A 6508-nucleotide genomic window follows, 5' to 3' on the forward strand; every position below is an offset into this window, starting at 1 on the left:
AGGCATGACCTGTGCTCTGGACCCACAGGAGGGGCAGGACCCCGTGGCGGGGGCATGGGTGTGGGCAAGCGCAGCACCGCAGCTGCTGGTGGGTGCCGTGGTGGGGGCTGCCGCGGCACCCTGCCTCCTCGCACATGCTCCCCGTAGGCACTGGGTGAGGTGAGGAAGGTTGCAGCTGGTCCCACCACCTTGATAGATCATTTTGAGATTGTCTGTGTGCCTCAGCTTTGAAAACTCCAACCTCTTCGTAGGTGCACTGGAGGAAAAAATCCCACCGGGGTGCTTCTTCCCAATGCCACAGCCACAAGTTAAATCCAGCCCTCGGCACACTCCCAGGCAAGATGCCATTTGCAACGGGTTACAGCCAAGCACAGTTGCCAAAGCTGGGAAGATGCTGAGTTCCCTCACAACCAACTTCATGAAAGACATCTGGTAAATCCGTAAGAACAAGCCTTTACCTGCTCAGACTTCTCCCTCCAGTATGAAATGCAAACTTGTTTCCAAAGTGAGAAAGTGAGACAGTGAAATTTGAACTGTCCCCACTACCAATATGTGACATGAATAAGAGCAGTTCTCTGCAGCGCTGGAGCTTCAGGCTGCTTGGATTCCCTGACATCATTTTATGTTCACTTTCTAATTTTAAGATTATTGATGCAATTTTATAGGCAAGATTTTTTTTTCTTTAGTTAATGCTTAGGGTCTGGAAAAGAAGATTGCTTCCTCTGGGAAAAAAAGCCACTCGTCTTCCCAAATTTGATCGTTAGACTTCACCCTTGGTAGAAGGCTTCTGTCTTCTGAATGGCAGTGGAATAAGCAATGGTCTTGGCATCTTGACTTCTTATTCGTAGAAACATAGCAATTACAGCTCATAAGGACCTCTGCACGCCCTCTGGTCCTTCCACCAGCTCTAAATGGGATCCACTATACACAAACCAATCGTTTGAGATGTTTGTGTAATCTGTCCTTAAACCAATGAAGTTTCTCCAAGAGAGGCATCCTATCCTAATGCCTGTTCTATAGCGGATAGGCATCCTGTCCTAACACTCTCCTTACTTTTAGAGAGTTTCTCCTACTGTCTTGCTACAGACTAAGCCATCTCCCATAATTGTCCACTGTATCTACTATCCTCAGTAGATATAGTGGACAATTTTGGAAGCTCACCACTGCTACATTTTTTTAAATGTATTTGAAGACTCGATGGTATCTCACTTCAGTCATCTTCTCTCTAGACCAAAGAAATCTACGCTTTCTGGTCATGTCATTATTTTTCTCCGGTCCCTCACCAATTAGTCCAGATCTGTCCTGAAGCTCAGTACCCAGAACGGGTAGAGCAGGGTGCAACCTAGGCCATGGACTGGCTAGAAAGTTGCTTTAGATACTTGCCTTTGTTTTGTATACTGTCCCCAGTATGGATACTCACCTATGGGCAGAAGCTGGGTCTAGTAATATTTTCCTATACATTTATTTTCCTTAAAGGCTCCATGCCCTGGAACAAAACTGGATCTCCCCGGATTTTCCCCCAAACTCACACACACGCTTTTCTTTAAACAAGGCAGACTATTTTGTCACCTGATGATGGAAAGGACATCAAATTGATTCCCAAATTTTCTTTCTCACAAACCAAGAAAAGGGAACACTTAATACAGTGAAAGGACAATGCATCAGAGAAAATCCTTTGGCACCGTGTATAATTTACCTGTGGTACTTATATGCCAAAACATTATTTAGAACTGAGCAGGACATCCTCACCCAAAAATTAATATTAGAATTAAATGGCTAATGAGGTGGCCAACAGTCACAGTGGGTCAAGCAAATCTTTATATACATTCATGGCAGCTTCGTTTAGGATGTCTAGGTCAAGCATCATTACTTTCCTATGCCGCATTTTAGCTGGCTTTAAAATTATTTCTACTAAACAGATTTTAGTCCACTTGCTTGTAGCCTGGTATAGCCCATGTCTGATTGCTTTGTTACTTTCTAATGAATCAACACCAGAAGCACTTGAAGCTGGTTGAACAAAAATAAGCTCGATTGCTCCAGAACAGTTAAATGCAGTCTACACTCTGGGTCTAGCTTGGTACAAAAATAACTTTTAGTAAGCTTCTTTCCAAAGGAGATAGAAACATCTATTCATTGCGTATTATTCTCTTCTAGTTTAGGGGATGGGAAAGAGTGGCAAGGAACCTCTGATGTTGCCCCATCCAGCAGTGCCCACTGTCAGAGGGAGGAGGTGGGATCAGACGTGGTGGGGCACAGAAAAGCTGCAGGACAGAGGAGCAGCCTCTGGTGCGGGGTGGTTGAGTCCCAGCAGCTGGATGCTGCACACGGCATGGACCGAGGCACTCATCCACAGGAGAGAAACAACAGGGGAAAAATGGATGCATCTGTGTCAGGAGAAAAGAGGAGATATAACGGAAAAAAAAGCAAAATGCCAGAAGAACTGCTACACAAAGTGAAATCCTAGCTCTATTAAGTGTCAGTGACCAAGGTCCTGCTGACTTCCGTAGGACAAGGATTTTACCTAGGGGTTAAGAGGTGCAGCTTGAAACTCCCAGGCTAATTCAGAGCATGCAGAAAGAGAGAGGTCTGCTCAGGGCTGCAGTAACTCAGCCAGCAGCTGCCAGCTGAGAGCATTTCGCAATGGGCATGACAGGTGCCGTAGTCTCCTTGTCATCATGTACTTTGTATCTCCAGTGATTATTTAGAAATCAATATACTGACATGTAAAGAAAAAGATATGTTCAACAGGACACTGGAATAGACATCAGAAGCTTCTTATATGTGAAGGCTCTTTTTTTAGACAGAACATATCTAACAGACAACATGAACTCTGCGGAGTCCAAGATTTTAGGGCCTGAAGGGAGCATTACAACCTTCTAGCCTGAACTTCAACATAAAATAGGCTACAAAACTTCACCAGATAATTTCTGCATCAGGCCAATAGCTTCTGGATGAGTTATAGATCATCTTTTAAAAAGACTTTCAGCCTTGATTTGAAGACTTGATGTGACAGAGAGAATCTACAACATCTGTGGTTAGGTAGCTCTAGTCACTCCTCGTGTCTCAGCAGTTTTTATTAATACTGCAAGTGTATGTTCTTGTCATATTAGCATTATCATGTCCTATATCCATCTACGGTGCAACATATGGTGGAAGGATAATGTGAAAATGCCCAGTGCCTGTGACTTCAGTAGACCACCAGTGCTCCCCAAAGTTAAACAACACAGCTAAAATAAAAACATACTTTTATTCAAAGTATTTTTCCCCATACAGGATTTGAAAGGAGATAGGCAGGAGCTGCATGGACATAGGCAGGAGCTGTGTGGCCACTTCCACTGGGAGAACATGCAGAGGAGACCAAGACAAGTGAGGCTGTGCTGGAAGGACCCAAAAGCCATTGTGGAGGAGATTGAAGAGCACAGGGAGATCAGCGCTGTGACCTGTTGGTGTGAACCCACTGAAGTTTGTCTAGACGAAGGGCAAGGCAGCTCTGAACCAGGTGCTGAAAAAAATGACACACAACACACTTATGTGATAGAAATGGAGGAGAAGTGACACTTCTTTGCAGAGTGAGGGAGTGATGATAAATATTGCTTCTACTGGGATTCAGGATGTCCATGGACACAGAAGGAGGCTGGGAGAAAGTCAAGACTGGATGAAGAACCAAGTCAGCCCAACATGTGTGCCCCGGCTGAAGGACAGATTTGCAAACAGAAATGGGAGAAGTGGGAAAGTTCAGCATCAAGGATAATGCAGCAGAATGATGGAAGAAGGCAAAGGATGAGCCGGATCAGGAAAATGTGAGAGGATCTGAGGTTGCTGAGGTTTCTCTCCCCAGGAGACCATCTGAGCCATTTAGCTGAGGAAAGCTCAAATAAAGCCAGAATTTCTTCTGGTCAAGACAGGTTGAAAATGTTGCCAGAGGTTAGTCACAGAGGTATCAAAATATAAGGAAGTATTGAAATAAAAGTTCAGTTTCCTAATCACAAAAGCTTGCAGAGAGGCAAAGGGGAATGAGAGAAGGCATACTGAAAAGTAGACAGCCAAGCACTGAGTTTTGCAGCTCAGCGACCAGAGACTCACAATGAACCTGGCAGAGGGGGACAGAGCTGTCCTTACAGCTTTGGAGGCACGGTGAGGAGAACGGAGGGCCCTCCAGCACCCCCAGGAGAAACGGAGGTGAGGATATGCAGGGTACTATTGGGTGACATTCCACTGCAAAGCCAGCAAGACAACCCAGTGGGCAGGTGATGAAGTGTTTGGAGCAAAGCAATGAAAACACCAAGAAACTCCAGTATGTATCAGCAAGACCCTATGTCTATACCTCTATAGCCTGGCAGTGCTCAGAGCATTAACTTCGTATGAGCTACAGTGTTTGCTTCAAATCACCAGTCAAGGGGGCACAAAATGATAGAGGTGACACATGCTGTGGAGCGGACCTCAGGCTGATGGGCTTGTCAAGTTGGGCTCTGTGGCAGTACTGCTTGAGCTAGAAAATGTTGTCGTACTCAAATAACCCACACCCCTGTACCTGTCCTTGGGTAGGGATGCAGAGCTAGGTCTGAAGGAAAAAGGGGAGGGAGGGTGGTGCACAAAGAGCAATGAGAACATGGGCTCAAGTTGAGAAGCAGCCCCTGTGCATTGCTACACCCTGTGTGAGCCCTGGGCAGTTCTTCAGGCAGAGCCACAGCGTGCACCTCCTCACACCCATGCTGGTACCAGAGGTAGCTGCAAAATTTCAGAGGGCTTCAGACCTGGCGGTCTGGGTTCTGCAGCAGGCTGCAGCTTGGGGCCATGTAACCCAGATAGTGCAGAGCTGAATCAGAGACGTGTGGGGAGGAGCTGTTTCTGGAGAAATTTGAATCAGTTCCTGGAGAACTTGAAAATTAAAGGAATAATCAGAATAAAGTTCTGAATAATTTATTGGCAACCTGATAGCTTCACTTTTTACCCAACAGACCCAGTCATGCTGAGGCAGGGTTTGTATAACTCCAGGCTGAACACTGGGGAAGGAAACCGCGTACCATACCCGGGGAGCCCCAGCGGGTTGGGGCAGAGGGCAAGCCATGCATTAGCTAACACAGACAAGACACAACCAAGGTTTGAGGTGGTGGGATGGCTTGTGGTGACGCTGTCAGGGCCTGTAGCGCAGCCTCCCCACCTTCTAGGAGTGAAGCTGCTGCTCAAGGTCACTCACTGATAGAGGCTGTTGTTAGGAAAGACCTGGAGGGAGCCTCAGCAGGGGTTCCCCCCTCCTTTGCTTGGCAGCTGCTTTTAAGCTGAGGCTCATTCCTGGCTCCTGCCTGAGCTACACCTCAGCCATGCCTGTACCTGGCCAGGTACCCCACTCATCTGGACCCCCACTTGGCTTCCTGGCTTGAACTGGGATCTGCCTCATCTCCATCAACTTGTCTGGTGATCTGGACTGGTGGCTTCCTGCCCCGATGGCTGTGTTATCACCCTTGGCTCCTGGCTCTCTGTCCCTTACAGAGCAGCTGGCCCCCGCAGTGTCCTGGCAGCCTTCATTCACCTCTTTTGAACCATTGCCATCACTGTGGAGACACGAGTCGCTTTACAGTCACGGCTGGGAATATCTGAAACGCCAAGTTGGTACATGACTCCCTCGCAGCTCTGACAGGAGATGGCCTCAGCAATACTGCCACTGGGGTGGCGGTGCCCTTGGTTTGCTCAGGAAAGCTGTGATATCCAGCAGCTGCAGCAGCCCCAATCCTTTGGCAGGCCAAGACTCTAAATCTGGATTTCCAGAGTATGCAGGACACGGCCCGTGGGCAGTCCAAGAAACCTGTGGCCATCCTGGACAGATCCCCCCGATTTCAGAGACAGTTCCCAGCCCTCACTCTGCCATCACGCACCGGGCACTGCAGAGCCTCCTCCAGAGACCAGGAGAGCCTCCCCTTCAGAGGAAGGCAGGAGCCGTGGGGCCTGATGGACCACCTCACCGGCCTGCAAAGCTGAGAAGAGGAGGACCAGGGAAATGCTTCCCCTCGGAGCTCAGGTGGAAGATGGGCTTTTTGTGCTCATCTGGACCTGCAGTCCCAGCCCCAGCTTGGTGTCCCACTGATTAACTGGCCACCATGAACAGACCTAAAGTTGCTGTGCACTATTTACAACTATCAAGGTACATGTCGTGGTGGAGCTGTTGCCTCAGCTAGAGTGAAACAGGGGATGCCTTAGGCTTTCTCTTAATTTAATGTCTTTGGCTGGGGTAGGGCTGGCAGGGACGAGGTGTGTGGTATCTTGCCCATGGGTGGTGAAAGGTGCTCTCAGTCCCTGTAGAACCGTGTGGCTCAGAAACTGTGCTCATGGGCAGGGGTGTCCAGAGAGCCCAAGCAGCTGTTTCACCACCTCTGATGGCATGAAGCTGGACGTTTCTCCAAAATACAACGCTTCCAGCTTGACGCTTTCAGGGAACACAGCTCGGCTTTAATCCTTAGGTTTCCTCCGTGCACCCTTCTTTCCCTGCTGACCCCTATTTATCTCAGAATAC

Source organism: Nipponia nippon, unplaced genomic scaffold (genome assembly GCF_047370975.1).
Source record: "Nipponia nippon isolate SJK-2023a ecotype South Korea unplaced genomic scaffold, ASM4737097v1 scaffold_11, whole genome shotgun sequence".
Taxonomy (NCBI): domain Eukaryota; kingdom Metazoa; phylum Chordata; class Aves; order Pelecaniformes; family Threskiornithidae; genus Nipponia; species Nipponia nippon.